Genomic DNA, 18,623 nt, shown 5'->3' with positions numbered 1-18,623 from the left:
TATGCATCAATATCCAATATGAGTACACCGTGTATTAAAGATCAGTATAATCTCCCACAGACTGTCCTGCTGAGTTAGCCAATATACAAAGACTTAGTTTGCTTTATATATGTTACAACATGAAAGAAAAGATATGTAGCTCACTGCCATTCAAAAATCCCAACAAATTATAGAACTGCCTCTATTGTGAAGCTGGCTAGTTGGGTGTTTTTGTTTGTTTGTTTGTTTGACAGTTTCACTCTTGTCACCCAGGCTGGAGTGCAGTTGCGCGATCTCGGCTCACTGCAACCTCCGCCCCTCCCAGGTTCAAGCGATTTTCCTGCCTCAGCCTCCCAAGTAGCTGGGATTACAGGTGTCTGCCACCACACCCAGCTAACTTTTTGTATTTTTAGTAGAGCCAGGGTTTCACCATGTTGGGCAGGTGGGTCTCGAAGTCCTGACCTCAGGTGATCCACCTGCCTAGGTGCTTGTTGTTTTTTAAAAGCCATCTTTCTAATGAAATGTAACACTGATGATTACCTTACACATAGATGACATTAGTCCTTACATACTAATCTCAGTGCTAACTACATGTCTTACACTTTCTAAAATTTTACATTTTCTCTGTAGTTAAAGTCATCTTACAAAAAGACCAAAATTTTACAAAGATTTAATTGTCTTGGATTTCAAATCACAACTAATTTGATAGTCAAATGGTTAAAAACAAATTGATTTTATGAAAAATTCTTATAGTATTAAATTCAACATGGATTACTATTAATAATAGAATCCTCTGCTGGCTGTGAGACATGCAAAGTCGCAAAGCCCAGATCCACAGATTAGAAAGGATTTTGATGTGTATGATTGTCTTAGTCAGTTTGGGCTGCTATAACAAGATACCATAGACTGAGTGATTTAAACAACAGAGATTGATTTCTGGAGTTCTGGAGACTAGGAAGTCCAGGGTCAGGTTGTCAGCAGACTCTGTGATTGGTGAAGACCCACCTCCTGGTTTGCAGACAGCTATCTTCTTATATCCTTAGATGGTGGAGAGAGAGATCATCTTTTCTTATAAGGGCAGGAATCACACCTATGAGGGCTCCACGCTCATGACCTAGTCACCTCCCCAAGGCCCCACCTCCAAATATCAACAAATTGGGGGTTAGGCTTCAATATACGAATTTTGGAGGGACATAGATATTCATTCACAGTAATAGTGGGCACTGTTGACACCACACACAGACATCCTGCATTCCTCTGCATTCCTTTTGCTCTTTCTGTAAGCCTCTTCCAGCTGCTCTGTGCTTTGCTTCCAAAGGCTTCCGAAGGCCTGAAACTGAGACTGTCTTCTTTTTTTTTTTTTGAGACTTGAGTTTTGCTCTGTCACACAGGCTGGAGTGCAGTGGCGAGATCTCAGCTCACTGTAACCTCCGCCTCCTGAGTTCAAATGATCCTCCTGTTTCAGCCTCCTGAGTAGCTGGGATTACAGGCACCTGCCACCAAACTCGGCTAATGTTTGTATTTTTAGAAGAGATGGGGTTTCCCTCTATTGGCCAGGTTGGTCTCGAGCTCCTGACCTCTTGATCCACCTGCCTTGGCCTCCCAAATTGCTGGGATTACAGGAGTGAGCCACTGCACCCAGCCACAACTGGGACTGTCTTTAAGGATCTCTGCATGGAGCTGAGAGAATGGGGCGTTTTAACCCTCTGTGCAGTTCTTAGGCAGTGACTGACTGGTCCAAGTGTCTGAAAGTCTGACTCCCTGGCCTCAAGTTGGATGAGGCTGAAGCTGGACTTTGAAAAAGTCACTTTCTTGGCTTCTCTCTCTTCCATATCCTTCTTTCCCTTCTCCTTCCCTATCTTCCTTTGAGATCGCCTTCTTAATAAATTACTCCCACATGACCCCTCATCTCAGGGGCTGCTTGAGGAGAACATGACACAAGACAAAATATGCACAAAGAGCTTTACAAGAAAATTTTTAAAATTAAAAAGTTTTTAGTAGAGATGGGATCTCGCTTTTTTACCCAAACTCTTGGGCTCAAGCAGTTCTCCCACCTCCGCCTCCCAGAGGGCTGGGATTACAAGCATGAGCCACCGCACCCTGCCAAAATAAGATAACTTCAGTAACCAAAATATAGGCAGAGACCTTTGTAGCACAGACTCTGCACAGATTTCATCTCAAACCAACAGCAATCCAATGCACAGATTTCATCTCAAACCAACAGCAATCCAATATTCTTTAGTTACCCCTCAGAAATATTTAAGTAAGGTTGTGGGGAAATGGTTGTTATAAGACAAGGAACATAAATTGATGCAAGTAGATTTATTACAATGATCCCATTTCTACTCACAGGTTACTGAGGCCCAAAGAAGTAAGTACTGCACATTGAGTAAGTGACATGGGACCAGCCCAACAGGTGAAAGAAGTTGGAAATCTGTTTTATGTCTGAATTTGGAATGCAATAGCAGAAATCTGTTTTATGTATAAATTTGGAACACAGTGCCATAAAGTATATCCTTTACAGGTTTTATGCAAAGCCTGAAATATAATTATAGAAATTTATTGAATTTCAGATGCAGTTTTGTCTAGGAGAACTGAAGCAATGAAGCATAGGAAAGACAGATCTGCAAAGAGCCAAAGATGGCAGAAAGACTTCTGGAACCTGGAAAAAATAAACTAAAGTGTTACAAGTGATTAACCTAGGAAGGAAAGAAATGGAGATAAACTTGTTTTTGATTTACTGTAATTTTCTTTATTCTCCATATTTTCCATAACATGTATTAGTTTTATAACCTAAAAAAGTAAATTAAATTTTGGTTACTGCATAACTTTATACTTATAATACTGTACACTTAAAACAAAATTTCCATTTTTAGGGAATATAGTGACTATGAACAATCATGCCAGGGAACATTGTGCAGTCATTAAAAATGATGTCTATGAAGTGTTTGGGTATGACACTGAAAAATATAAGATAATATCAAATAACAAAACCAGGGTTCAAAACTTTATCTACTATTTGATATCCACTGTATCAAAATGTATAGAAAATACAAAAAGGAATTATTACACTGTTATAACTGTCATTTAATTTTCACTAGATTGTGAGGTGATGAATTTTTCTTGTTATTTATATCTTATGTACATTCTGTACTGCATTTTTACAATCAGGCAAAGGTAAACTTAATACAATTGGAAGGCAAACACTTAGATACTCTTAGGTCTGAAATGCTAACATCCCGAGGTTGTACTTCTTAGCAGGCCTAGGAATAATTAGTTCTATCTAAAACATTAGAACTAATTTATGCTTTTAAATAGATCACATTTTTCTCTGCTTCACTTCCCCATTTTCCTTCAAGCATCTATCTTCCTTTGAATGCCTGCCACTTCTTTGTCTCAGGAAAGCTTAAATTTATTTCCAGCAGTTTTCTTCACATTCACACGAAAAATACACATCTGCTGCCACTGCTGCTACTGTGTGTGTGTGTTTCTTTTTTCATCTCTTATCTCACTGAGAGTATGCTAGCATTTTTCTGATGATTTATGAAAAAGTAAATATAGTTTTCCAAGGCTATTCACCCCATGTAAATTTCTAATGATCCCAAACGTGAGGGTGTGTTTGACAATGATGCCTTGGTAAAAAGCCAGCTGCTCTTTTCATTTGAGCAATAGTTTGATATTATTCAACTCACTAAGTGAGCTTGTTTGTTTCAACAGCTGTTGACTTCATCTCCCTCTCAATGGATAAAAAGAAAAAATAAAAAGAAAAGCTTCCCTCCATATCCCCGGCCTGGCTACCTTTCAGCAGGGCTCTTTACTAGGTGGTAGACATCTTATCCATTATTAGAATCAGGGACTTTTGAAGTTAGGAAAAATTTAATAGATTATAATTGCCAAGCACCCTCTTTGAGAAGTCGTTTTACATTGCATACATTATGGTGTCATTAACCACTTTTTGTCAGATAAGAAAATTGAGACTCAAATCCATTAAGTAGCTTGCCTATGGTTACAAATCTCGTGAAGTGAGAACTTTAACATATCTCTCTTTTCTCTCAAAGACAGACCTGTAAGGTTGAATAAACATTTTGGATTTAAGGCCTAATAAAGGATATAAACCACAAAATTAATCTCTTGTTAGGCTTCTCTGCTTACATTTGTATACTTGCTTACAATCTTCAAGCAAGAGAACTCTGCCCTCTAGAAAGAAGACGTGGGCCCATTCTGCAGGCCCAGAGGATGCAGGGACAGCTGCAGGTTCACATTTCTCAGTGGCATCTATTCACATTTTCTGATTCCAAGTCTCAAGATGCCATTTCTTCCTTACGAAGGTCCTGGTTCTTGCATGGGATTGCTGAGGACATAAACTAGGTTTCCCTTAAGGTCCGCGTTTTGTTTTTGTTTTTGAGATGGAGTCTTGCTCTTGTTGCCCAGACTGGAGTGCAATGGCACGATCTCAGCTCACTGCAACCTCTGCCTCCCGGGTTCAAGGGATTATCCTGCCTCAGCCTCTTGAGTAACTGGGATTACAGGCATGTGCCACCATGCCTGGCTAATTTTGTATTTTTAGTAGAGATGGGGTTTCTCCATGTTGGTCAGGCTGGTCTTGAACTCCCGACCTCAGGTGATCCGTCTGCCTCGGCCTCCCAAAGTGCTGGGATTACAGGCATGAGCCACCAAAGTTCTACTGTTCTGATAGTTGGTCCTGGCCTGGTCTTCAGCACGGTCTCCCTTGGCTGTAGAAAAAGATGGTTTGTTTAAGAGCTGCCAAGGGATTTTCTGACTTTCTCACTTTGCCTTATGCTGACCAACTGAAGTCTGCCCTTTTCTCCTTTCTATTTATCATGGGACCCATCCACAGCCTTTGTAATGACCATTTACCTTGTACCTTCAAAAGCCAAAGAAAATTGCACAATCTAGCATACCCCTTCTGTCAGAATCCCATCTATATTAGTTTCCTAGAGCTTCTATAACAAAATACAATAAATTGGGTGGCATAGAACATGAGGAATTTATTGCCTTACGGTTTTGGAGACTAGAAGTCCAAAATCAAGGTATCGGCAAGGTTGGTTCTGAGAACCGTAGGGAAGAATCTGTTCCATGACCTCCCGTTGGCCTCAAATTGTTCTTGTTGATGCCCTGTGTCTTCTCACCATCTTTCCTTTAAGCATGTATGTCTCCGTGTTCAAATTTCACTTTTGTGTGAGGGCAACAGTGATATTGAATTATGGCCCACCCTAATGATACCATTTTAACTTGATTATCTGCAAATATATTATTTCCCAGTAATATCACATTCCCAGGTACTGGGGGTGAAATTCAACATCTTTTGAGGTTACATAATTCAACCCATAACATCATCTTAATTTGCTCCAGGTGAAAGTTTTAGCAACTGCAATGCTCTAGTGTGTCAGGGCCCCTCTGGGCTCCATATACCCACTGTGACGGGGTATTTATTGCCACTTAGCTGGTGACTTAATTCTAGAATCCCATCCTCAGAATCTGCCTCCAAAAATCATCCATGCCCTCCGGACCAAATACCTTAGGCTGGACTTCCAGTAGCCGACTCTGAGACACAGATCATGAACAAGGTATTTATTAAGGGCCAGGAGAAGAATACAAGAGAAAAGGAAATGAAGAACAGAGAAAGGTACAATTTTAGCCAACTCCCTGGCCTTAGCCAGACCTTTTGGGGAGCTCTAGACCATAAATTATGTCAGAATTTGCCCCATTTTGAGGAAAGGGAGTCAGGCTTTCAGAATCTCGCACAGTCATTGGCTATAGGCTTCCCTAGACAGATCTACACTACCAGGCATTCCAGGCTCTCTCTGGGAGGGTTGGACTGGCCCAAGGTCAGCCTCTGAAGAAGGTCACAGGGGCAGACCATTTGGAAGAAAGCACAGAGAAGCTACAGGATGCATGCACATGGCTGGTAAAGTTGATAAGAAGGGGTCTGGGGAGAGCATGGAGAGAGTTCACTACCCAAAGCAATACACTTCTGCCCACTTGTGCTGACATTTACTGAGCTTCAACACAGGAATGTTTTAGATAAAACATTACTCTGGAACATTAAGGGAAGACCAAGAATGCCTTGAGATAGGATTCAGCATGTCCTGGAAGCAGGGTGCCATTTTGTGGGAGGGAGGTGCCCAGCAGAGGTAATTCTTGGATCCGTGGCACCTGCAGTGGACAACTGGCCAGGAGGAGCCACAGGAACCAGCCCCACTGGCTCAACAATGCCAATCATCAGCAGCAGGAGGCTCTGAGTAAGACCCTATTTGTGAGAGTCCCCTGAAACTTTAAAAGACAAACGCAGGAGAAGCGGCGGTGAAGATGGACTAAAGGCCTCACAGTAACAGGTCTGTAGGTAGAGCCAGAGAAATCAATGCTTACTGTTTTTAATGTGTCACGCTTTTTCTTCTTCCTTTTACTGCTAGATGGGGTTGGCAATCCTTTGTTGAGAACAAAAAGTATTTTACATTTTTCCACAGTGGTAAAGAAAAATTTACAGGGCTCATTAGAAATATTTAGTGGATGGAAAGTAGTTTGAAGGAATCAATGAAGTTGGAAATAATAATCAAAAGAAATGAGAAAGGGGTAGAGAAAGATAGAAATTTACAGATTTCAAAGCAGGGATACATGAGGAAAAAGGTTACATAAGTTCTCTCTTTGAAGCACAGCAGGTGTGCAGGAAGGGAATAACACCCATCCAAATGCTTGTGCTCAAGAGATTCAGGTTTCTCTTAAAGTGAGGTCCTGGGAGTGCAGACTGAATGTATTTGAGGAAACCTAGGTTCAGACAGGTTAATTGATTTTTCTCAGAGTTACACAGCTGTGGATTTCACAGCTTAAAAAAAAGTTACAAAAATCCTAATGAGAATTATAACTGAGAAGTAGGTGTCTTTTTTGCTCACAGAATATTCTATGGCAAATCCTAGACTCAGGTTCTTATAGCCATAGCCCCAAGCTGTGCCAAACATCCCCACACACCCACTTTCCCATTCTCTCCAACAGACCTCATAAGTTATCTAACTTATGTAGTTATGTAGTTATGTAGTCTACGGCTATTTAGCCAACACCTGCATACAATCATCATTTATTAAATTGCCTAGGCAAACCAACATCAGCTTTGCTATATCTGGGCAAATATCTCTCCTATATTTGGCCTTTTAGCCACAGTGTGATGATTGGAATGTGTCTTACAGAAAGGAAGCTTTCTCTGAGACCCATGCAAGGGTGAGGCCGCAAGCCTCGGACGGAGGTAACTTCCTGACTTGTATTTGGGATTTCTCCAAGCTGCTGAAATAATACTTGTAGTGTTTCATGGACGCATGGAAATTTAACACCTCCAAAGTTAAGCCTGACGCTCTAAGGTGGAATGCTGAAAACGCAGAAAGCAGAGCAAGTGTAGGTGATGATTGCGTTTCACCTTCCTAGTGCCTTCATAGGGAGCTTCTGGATTTATGTCTCACTGGGTGAGGCCGCCCTCTCCTGGCCGACGATCCCACTGGCTCAGTCACAGCAGGAAAGCGAGAGCTGCAGGTTGCAGAAAGACAGAACTCCACTCTCAGGGGAAACTGCTGACAATGCCAAAAGTCGGAATCTCTTCACTGTCTCTTCACATCCCAGCTGTCAGAGAAGCTAACTTTAAATTTTAACTTAAGCAAGATTGTGTTTTTTATAGAATATTTCAACTCAGAGGGCAAATTTCATTCTAATGTGACAAAAGCAGCATTAGGAAAAGACTTGAAAATGTGTGCTTTTGAATGTGACGTGAGATATGGCTTCCAAAGCTGGCCATTGCTCTCCTGGCCCAGAGCCTGACCCCGCGTCATGATAGGAGAAGCTGAATCTCATACTCTGTAAGAACGTGGCTTACTCCTTCATTAAATGTGAGCTCCTCATTCTCAGAAGTGGATCACTGTAGTTTGAAGGATCAACATTGATCAAACATACCCATTTCTGCCAGTTTTACTCCCCTCTATGCTGTTACTAAACAAGAGAAGTTATTCTACAATTTGTGTAAGTTATAAAATAGTAATTAAAGATTTTGGAATATGTGAAAAATTAAACAATCCCCCTACCTACCTACAGTATTATTTTAATGTTTTTCCTTTTTCTCATTTTATATGCACATTTACACTAAATGTTTATGTGTACATATATATTTTAGCCTATATCTATTTTTATTTTATTATATTACTTTTGGTTTAGTATGTGTTTTATTTACTATGTAATATATGACATAGAAATATATATTTTATATTATCACCTTACATTTATAGCTTTCTTCTGTAACGTTGATTAATTATCATCATGAGTAAATTATATTTAGAGAATATGCTGCAGCAATAAAAAGCTTAATAACAAGGAATCTGGACTAAAGTAGATCAGGGTAAGCTTACATCCAATTAAGAAAGCTCTTCGGACACATATATATTCCACCTTACTCCTGGAAGCAAATGGAGCTACTAAAATGTAACTTACATTCTTAAGTTTTCCATGATCTGTGTACCCCTGTTGCCAAAGATATACTACAGTAAGAAAAAAGAGAATTTTATACCTGAAAGATTTTGGTCTGTGCTGGCTTGTAGGGAATATTCTCAAAGACTAGCTTCAACTCTGTCTGCCGTTATTCCTAATAAATTATCCAAGTATCCAAAAGTCTAGAGTTCATGCTGCCTCCAGCCATTGAGGCCATTCACCTGGTGAGATGTGTTTGCCCCAATGAAACACGGGCCCCCTGGAGAATATATACCTGTCTGCTGTCATGTTCCATTATGGTTTTGCTTTCAGTTAGCCAATCATATATATAATTCATAGTAAGGGTATCAAGGTCTGTTTTTTTCCACCAGCAAGCCCATGGCAGTTTGGGAACCAGAGGCATTCAGAGTATCTGAAATCACTCCAAGCCCCAGGGTGGGCTGGACCTACCTGAGAGCCCTGTTACAGGGCGAAGGCAGGCTGTTCTGTGTCTGTTTTCTCCTTAAGCCATTTCATACACACATCTTTGATGAGAGCATCTAAGTGTCATAAAATGCTGACATTGGACTCAAAGATAAATTACCTTGAATGAAATGGGCTGGGACTTCCAATTAGCAGCAGAAATTCCAGGAATTTCCATATTACTTGGCACTCATATTATCAGCTAGATATAGGGAGTTTGGACTTAAAAATTCAGGAGCATGGGGATGCATGGTAGTGAATTCCTGTAATTTTATGTTGCCTTGGCATTCATTTTGAATATAAGTTGGACTTTCTCGTACAAGAAACAGGGCTTAGTCACCCTTGGCACAATTTCCAGTTCTCTATTTCATCCCAGTTCCTTAATGTGGTAATCCAGATATCTGCCTTATACAATTGCCCCCTGTTGACCATCTTCCCTAAAAGACAGCTAGATATCACCTATTGGCTTACCCCACTGACTCCTCCATCCCCCATAGACTGCACAGATATGCTGCAGTGACAACGTCTCGGTTAACAGCATGGCCACATAGAACTTGCACCAGCTTGTTTTGCACCAGCTTGTCTAATTTAAACTTGCAAATTAGAACTCCCATGGAAACCCACCTGGATAATATCTTGGAGTCCAATAAAAGCTTTAGCACACAGGCCCCTCACTCTCTCTTTTGCTCTCCACTTTCTGGTTCTGGTTGAGCATGTATGTCTAGAATGGCTCCCCCTACCCATTGGCCCTACAAGGAGGGCTGCCCTTTTCTCTAATCTGTAAGTAATAAACTCCTTCTATTATTATATGGTTTAGTTGCATTGCCTCCTCTGCATCTCATCTGACTGACACACCTGAATCTAACTTCTTTCCAAGGGAAAGCTCTCTTACACAATGGATATCTTGGTAGAAATAAACTGGGCATAGGTCAGACAAGAGCCACAAGGGGGCCTGCTGGTATAAGCATGTTTCCTATGAGTGGGACACCTGGTCATGGGTTGAACGCTTAGGCATTAGGCAACACTTAGGCATTAGGCCATCCACTAGGATAAAGAAGTCACTGTAGACATCCATGACCAAATCACTGGAGCCCTGTCAATGCAGGGTTAGAATTCATACTCATTTTCCAGAGAGAAACCTCAAGAACAAATTAGAAAAACAAAATTGCAGTACTCACCCACAGCCTCCTGCTTTTAGAGAAGGGGGTGCCTGCAACTTTCCTACTAGCCTTTCACTCTCTGTCATTTCCCATCTCCATACGAGATAAAAACTTTAGCTCACCCCTGCCAGGGAAGGGTAGAAGTGAGGAGAAGCTAGGCAGATGGTTGGAACTGATTACTTCTCATATTTCATCCTAATTTGCATTAGTGCTCAACTTTGCATCACTGTCTCTGTGTATATAATTTTTTAGTAAAAAAATTTCCTCTTCTTTTCAATTTTGAGCCTGAAATTGTGAACAATTTGATTGCTATTTGTTAGTCATATTAAGATTCTCTTAAAATATACTCACACATTGTTATGTATCTAGCAGGCATATACTAATGTATGTTCTTGTAAAAATATGCCTATGGGTATTTAATGCTGGAGACAATTACTGTATTTCATTTCAACTTCAGTCCACAGCATGGGACCTCTTCTGAAAGTGCACGTACAAAAATGATTATGTCTAGTATAGCTCAAAGTATTATCTTCCCTTCTCATTCCTGGAGAATATTACATTTTTTTCCTCCCTCCAGAATTTTGTAATTACTGTAGGAAAAAGAAAAATTAAACGATGCTAAATTTACCAAGTGCAGATCTTTTAAAACTTCACAGGTAAAGGTGTCACAAAAACATTTTTTAAAAAAAATGGTTTTGTCACAGCTTTAATTAAAGAATTAGCTAAAGACTTGCTGTCTGAACATGAAATTATGCTATCTCACAAAATCTTTCCCTCTGTGATTAAAATTTGTAATCCTCATGTTCTTTTTTGATTTCCTGCTATATAAAAATATATATTTAGGGCAGGGCACAGTGGATCATGCCTGTAATCCCAGCACTCTTGGAGACCTAGGCAGGAGGATTACTTGAGCCCAGGAGTTTGAGACCAGCCTGGGCAGCACACACAGACCCCGTCTCTGTCTGTGTGCATGTGTGTGTGTGCGTGTGTGTATGTGTGTGTGGTGTATATACATGTGTGTCATATATATATATATATATATATATATATATATATATATATATCTCACATAAAAACTAATGTGAATTTCCTTTTCCCACCTGTACTGGAACAAGTTTAAAAGTCCAACACACATAGGGGAAACATTAAGAAATGTAAGTCATTGTCATCATCATGGTCATCGTCACCAAACCCTCATTTGGCTGGTGGGAAACAGATTCAAATTCAGTTCTGTTTGACATCTGAATTCAAGACATTCACAGGTTGAGAGCTTAATCCTTATCCTTTACTGCCTCATGTATTCTGTGTAACCAAGAGAGATGATAGACTTGTATTTATTTGTGCCTTTACTTTGGTTCTACATGGACACCTATTCATCTTCTACATAAAACTGTATTTATCCCGAGCCAGTCTGGCTAGGCTTGTGTTCCTGAATATTGAGAGCTGTCTGAGTAAGTGCTCTCTCTAGATAATTTTATCCTATGTCATAGGTTTAAATCTTACCCAAATGCTGGTTATTTCTAAACTAACACGTCCAGCTTTGACCTCCCCTCTGTGTGCAGATTCAGACACCTGACTGCCAAATTAACACCTCTCCTGGGATACCTGAGAAGCATTCTGAATTTAACCACTCCAAACAGAAACTTTGATTCCTCCCTGCCCCAAATATGATGCTTCCCCTCACTTCCAGTCTTAGTGGAAATATCATCTCTAACTATCCAGTGGCTCAGGCCCTCAATTTAAAAATCAGCCTGGATTCCCTATTTCTTACACACTCCACGTCCATTCCATTGGCAAAGCCTGTCAACTTTATCTTCACAACACATCCTAAATCGAGTTCTCACCTTTTTTGTAGCTACTACCCCAGGCCATGCTTCCATTATCTCTCTTCTAAATTACTGCAGTCACTTCTGACTGTTCCCTTTACTTCCATTACAATTTTTTTTCACCACCTCAATCCCTGGCTATTTTCCAAACAAGAGCCAAAATGATTCTTTCAAAAACATAGATCAGATCACATCATTTCCTACTCAAATTCTATAACAGATTTTCATCACATGAAACAAATCCATAAGTCTTCATCATTATCTCCCAGGCCACAGGGAATCTAGGTCCTGCTCATCTTTTGTATCTGTTACTGACTACTTTTCCCTCTGCCACTCTATATCACTTTTGCACTATTTTTCTTGCCGTTTATTAAACCTCCCAACTCTTGCTGCCTTAAGGCTTCTGATTGGCTATTCCCTCTTGCCCCAGATATTGGTGTGGTTCTTTCATCATTTATTTCACTTCTGAGCCTTCTCTCCAACAATACTCTCTCTATACACACATTGTGTCATTCTATATTCAACCACACTTTATTTTTTCCACATAACCCTTATCACAACCTAACACTATATTATGCATTTGCTTCTTAACTTGCTTACTGTTTTCTTCATTAGAATGGTCACTCCACAGGGGCAGAGATTTTGCCAATTTTGCTCATCCTTGTATTAAAAGAATTTTTTAAAGTGCCTGGCACACAGTAGGTTCTAAAAATAAGTGTTGAATTTTAACATTATGCTTTTAATATTTTTTCTAAAATAGGCTTTTATGCTCTGTATTCTTAGATTATGCTGAACACAATTGTCTTTAAGATTTGCAGCATTTGTTAGAAATGCTAGTTGTGGTGCTCTGTTAGAAAGTACAGATCCAAGGCTGGGCGCGGTGGCCCATGCTTGCAATCCCAGAACTTTGGAAGACTGAGGTGGGCGCGATCATAAGGTCAGGAACTTGAGACCAGCCTGGCCAGCATGGTGAAACCCCACCTCTACTAAAAATACAAAAAATCAGCTGGGCACGGTGGCACGTGCCTGTAATCCCAGCTACTCAGGAGGCTGAGGCAGGAGAATCGCTTGACCCCGGGAGGTGCAGGTTGTAGTGAGCCGAGATCGTGCCACTGCACTCCAGCCTGGGTGACAGAGCGAGACTCCGAAAAAAAAAAGAAGAAAGAAAGAATGAACAGATATAAGAAAAGTATGATAAAAGTGTGGGAGGCTGATAAAAGTGTGAATATGGCTTTAGTTCTCATTTTGAACATCAATGTAACAGCCACGGTAGATTAATGGCTTCCCTACTTTCTTTTTTTAAAAGCATTACTGATTACATTTCTCATATTTTTCTTTCACATCTCTTGCATCTTATTCCATGAAATAAGTACATTTCTTTTCCTGCCCTTTCTTCCTGTTGAATGTTTAGTCACACTTCAAAATGCAGGTAAAATGTTAGCTTCATCAGCACTCACAGTTATAACTTTTTCCTCCTCTTCCAATATATAGCTAATTATATACAATCTTACTATAGAATTTATTATGTTATTGCAATCTGATTGTTAAATAAACTAGATTTAGTGAGATGAAAGCAGAAAACATAGCTACTCACTTTATCCACTAACTTTCAAATTCCCACACCCAGAGGTTAGTTTCAGATCATAGAATTTGTCATTGTGTTCAGGTACTGAGTATTTCACCTTTAAGTAATACAAAAGCAGCATTATCTGACACTGTTTTAAAACTATATTTGGAAATACCAAGAATTTAATAGCCAAGATAACTTTGAAAAAGAACAAAGTTTGAGGATTTACATGATTAAATATCAAAACTTACTATAAAGCTAAAGTACATCAAACAGTAAGGTGTTAGAACAAGCATGGACACATAGAATAATAAAACAGAAAACAGATCAGAAACAGACCTTTCTATATATAGTCACCTGATTTTTGACAAAAGAACTACTACAATTTAGTGTGTAGAATGGCCTTTTCAATAAAAGGTGCTGGATCAACTGGATATCTATGAGGAAAAATTTATTTTGACCTCTCCTCGTACCCTATACAAAAGCGAGTCTGTGATTTGCAAAAATCACATCAACTAGATCTGAGACCTTGGTGAGAAATGTAAAATAATGTAGCCTCTTAAAAGAGAACTTAGGACATTATTTTTATAACATTGGGATAGGCAACGATTTTCCAAACTGTACACAACTATAACCATAATTGATAAATTAAACTTTCCTAAAATTAACAATTTCTACTCATCAAAAGACACCCATTTAGAGAGTGAAAATCTCAAGCACACACTGGGGAAAATTACTATATATATAACTAAGGATTTGTGTCCTGAATATATAAAAAGATGCTCCTCAATAAAAATGGTCAAAATGGTCAAAAGACTAGAACAGGAACTTCACACACACACTTACACACACACACACACGGTCAATACGACATCATTACTTATTGGGGAAATGCAATGAGACACCACTACACAATGACTCAAACTTAGAAGACTATTCAATGTAAAATTTAATAAGTGAGGAAGTGGAGCACCTGGAACTCTCATACACTGCTGACTACAGTATAAAGTTTTACATACACCTAGGAAAATTGTTTAGCAGGGTCTACTTGTTTCAGTGTTCACTGGGTGGTCAGGTTGTGCTGCAGGATAGACTATCACAAGAATGTGGTCAAATGTGGTCAAGGTTAACAGGGGAAGAAGCGCCGCCCAGGGGAGAGACCAGTGCATGATTTGAGGTCACTGAGAGCAGACAAGATGCCTAGCAGGCTCAAGTGGTACAGTGTTTACTTACACCAAAATGAGAGAGAGAGTGTTTACAAGATCCAGTCCCTTGAAACGTGCCAGTCCCCCATAGGCAGCAGATCCACTCCAAAGCCAAGGTGGGCAGTATGGCTGCAGGCATCCCACTTTATGCTGCAGTAAAAGAATCCCCTCCCCAAAACCCACCTTTCCCATTCCCTCCCCCAGCTGTGGGATCTGAAATAAGAAAAGATGGGGAGAACCATTCATACATTCACTTAATCAGAACAAAGGAGTGCACACACTGACTCAGAAGCAGGGAAAGATAGTCCCACACAAGGTGACAAGCCCAGGTCAAGCTGCGAGGACTCTATCTCTTGATAAGGAAGTGTTCCAGGCCCAAGCCCATTCTTACGTAGCTGAGTGGGGGTGAGTATGAGACTGCCTTTCCCTACATTACGAATGTTCAATGTGGTCTTCTGTGACCCAGCAAGTCCACTCTTATGCACTTTACCTGTGAGAAGCACACGTACAAATATATTCATAGTAGTTTATTCCCTAATAGTCAAAGCCTAAAAACAATCCATCCATCACTAGTGGAATGGATAAGCCAGTGGTGATACATTCCCACCACGGGGATGTATACAGCAGTAAAAATACACTGCCGACCACACGACCCTCAGCATGATACCCACAGACATAATGTAGGGGGAAAGAAGCCAGCCACAAAAGATTTGATAATGCATAATTCTGTTTATGGGGAGCTCAAGAAGAGTTAGCCATCTAAAGTGATAGAAGTCAGGTTATTGTTTGTTTCCTGAGAAGTTCTGGCTAGGGTTTACATGGAGATAAGAAAAAAGTCATCCAGCTGTACATTTAGAATTCTTGACTTATGCATTGTATGTTTGCAAAAAACAGGAAAAAAGTGCAACCTAGTCTAAAATAACTTCATTTCCAGCTCCCCATCCCACTCCCAGGCTTGATTCGAGGTTCTCCAGGCTTGCAGAGGAGTAGGGAGTAGCACGTGCACTTTTCTTCTTTCTTCCTTTATTCCAGTCTTACCTGCTTTCTAGCTGACCTTAAGGTCAGGCACAGGAGTGAGAGATTTGAAGAAAAGGCCAGATCTTTCTGGACTGGGGCTTCTGTGAAAAATTCCCAAATTCTGCCCCTTTAATCACCCCTTGGATGGTGATTGTGTAAGGGACAGCCTCCCAGGGCACCGAGTCCCCCAGGGCGGACGCTTCCCGAGGTGCCCCTGGCACAGGCGGCTCTCAGTCACCTTACCCGGAGCCAGTTCTCTGGGGCTGAGTCTCTTAAGATATCTACAGTTCTGCTACCTCCCATGAGATAAACTCTTCCTACACGAAAATCCCGCTACCTCTGCCTCTCTATAGAATTACGGACTCTTCTGATCATGTCGTTCTGCCTGCGCTCCATCACACAAAACACTCCAGCTTCTTTCACAGAGAGGACTCCAGTCAACAAGAGTCACGCCCTGTTCCTGTCTCCTCAACTCCAGGGCTTCTGGTGTTTTTTGTTTGTTTGTTTTGTTTTTGTTGTTGTTGGTTTTTTGTTTGTTTGTTTGTTTTTTCTTGAGGCGAAGTCTTGCTCTGTAGCCCATGCTGGAGTGCGGTGGCGCTATCTCGGCTCACTGCAACCTCTGCCTCCCGGGTTCAAGCAATTCTCCTGCCTCAGCCTCCCGAGTAGCTGGGACTACAGGCGCCCGCCACCACACCCAGCTTATTTTTTGTATTTTTAGTAGAGCTGGGGTTTCACCTTGTTAGCCAGGATGGTCTCGATCTCCTGACCTTGTGATCCGCCCACCTCAGCCTCCCAAAGTGCTGGGATTACAGGCAAGAGCCACCGCGCCCGGCCCGGCTTCTGCTCATTAAGCCATTCTTTGGATGCCGCTTTCACTCTTCTTGAGGTGGTGGGGGAGGAGGGGTCCAAGGAAGGGGGAGGAGCACAATTTGCCCACAATTCTCTTCAAGGAAAACCCCACCAATTTCATTTTTTCAATATCCTGGCCTCCTCTTTGCAGATGCTCTTGTTTGGAGGTGCCTATGGGCTAAGGTTTGCAGAATCAGCTCCGAGACCACCCCGACTGGGAAGTCAGATGAGATGGTCTGTCCTCTCCAGCTAATGCCCATTGTCCTTACTGTGGAGTATCAAAAGAATAACGGACATCACTGAGAAAATGCACTTAACATCCTGTTATAAAACATATTTTTATTTATTTTTTTCACATGACTACTTTTCTCTTCACCCCCTACTTTATTCACACGTTGAGAACAGACTGAAATGCATGTATTTGTATCCTAAGTGCTCAGATCTGATAAGGACTGATTGCTGGAAAACAATGCATGAGAGTTTATATTCATTTAGCAACAACACACCAGTCTTCTAAACTTATTCTGATTTAGACATGTATAAAAGTACAATAGCAGTGCATCTGTATCTGTCAGAATAAGCTAGCTTATGCTACAATTGTATATAAAACCATAGCCTCAGTGACTTAAAACACAAAAGCCTCATTTCTCACGCATGCTACATGTGCATTGCAGTGGAGTTTGTGCATCATAATGACTCAGGGATCCAAGCTGACTGATGCTCCATCCCCACTTGTTTCCATGATCACAGACACAGGAGGAAAGGGAGGGAAATGTGAAGGACATGCTGGTTTTACAAGATTTTGCTCAGGAGACAGATGTCAATTTCCCTCACAGTTCATTGATCAAAGCAAGTTGAAAGGAGAAGATAGATAGGAATGGGGTAGAGAATTCTAATCCTCTCCTAAAGAGAGAATGAATATTGCTCCCAAACATTTTCCCCAAAGCTAGGAGAAGAGGCTTCAAATTCAACAAATCAGGCTGAAAAGCCTATACTCTTAATCCTATCAATCTATCTGAAACATACTGTGTAATTACTATACATAACTATATATGCTATCTCGGAACACATACAAACATACACATACTCACACAAATACATAAATAGATGTATATTCCTTTTTAGTGTATTACAAAACGTAAAACCATTTCTAGATTTCTGTCCACATCTAGACCTCCTTTTGCCCCAATATTACAAACTTGGTGCTCATACTTTCAATGTGCATATTTTCATAATTTCATAATAAAGGTATTAATAAAAATATATTGTGCTTCATATTTAAATTAAATGATATTTTTGTCACTTGCTTTTGTCACTTTTACTCCACATTACATTTGAATTAACTACAGATTTTGTTAATTCCTCTTAAGTTTAATTGACGTTATAGCCACACTGCAAAGACACTGGATCATATACTTGATTTCTCAAGAGTCCATGAGTCAAATACTTTTTTATTCTGCTTTAAAATTTATTTTACTTAAAAAGTTAGGAAGTCTTGACAAATGCCAAAGCAAATGTGTTCTGTGGCTTCTTTCAGTTTTGTCTATGTTGGAATCAGGAAGAGAGACTTTCAGTCAAAGCAGGAGGGCACCAAGTTAGACTACAAAGTTGATGCACAGTTACTTATTCTAATCCTGAAAAAAAGTTCAAAAGCTCTGCATATCACAAAAACCCAACAACTGGAAGGTACCACGTATTACAATGTGTCCCAATACATGGCTTCAAAGACTAGAAACCAGTGTACTTGTAAGTGATCAGATATCTTCTGGATGTTCTAGATGATATAACTAGCTACTATGGTTTGGAAGTTTGTCCTTTGCCTCATGTTTCACTTGGATCCCCAATGTTGGAGGTGAGGCCTATTGAGTGTCTAGGTCATAGGAGCAGATCTCTCATGAATGGATTAATGCCCTCCCTCAGGGTGAATGAGTTCCCCCTCTTAATTTCTACAAGAGCTGATTGTTAAAATAGCCAGGCACCTCCCCCTCTCTCTTGCCGCCTCTCTCTTCAGGTGATCTCTGTACTGGCTGATGCCTTTCACCATGAGTGGAAGCAGCCTAAGGCCCTCACCAGATGC

At 40.5% G+C, this 18,623-nt stretch overlaps 1 long non-coding RNA gene across 1 annotated transcript in view; it reads left to right on the top strand.

The window, feature by feature from the left end:
* LOC104005189 (uncharacterized) overlaps positions 1-17,809 on the top strand; it is a 49,544-nt gene extending 31,735 nt beyond the window's left edge. Inside the window, exon 3 of the long non-coding RNA XR_001716084.3 lies at positions 16,698-17,809. This is a non-coding gene — a long non-coding RNA (uncharacterized LOC104005189). The remainder of the gene's footprint in view (positions 1-16,697) is intronic.
* Positions 17,810-18,623: the final 814 nt, after the last annotated feature.

Source organism: Pan troglodytes, chromosome 13, assembly GCF_028858775.2.
Source record: "Pan troglodytes isolate AG18354 chromosome 13, NHGRI_mPanTro3-v2.0_pri, whole genome shotgun sequence".
In the NCBI taxonomy this organism is placed as follows: Eukaryota; Metazoa; Chordata; class Mammalia; order Primates; family Hominidae; genus Pan; species Pan troglodytes.
The sequence above is the reverse complement of the archived record's forward strand: the minus strand, read 5'-3'. Positions and strand labels throughout refer to the sequence as shown.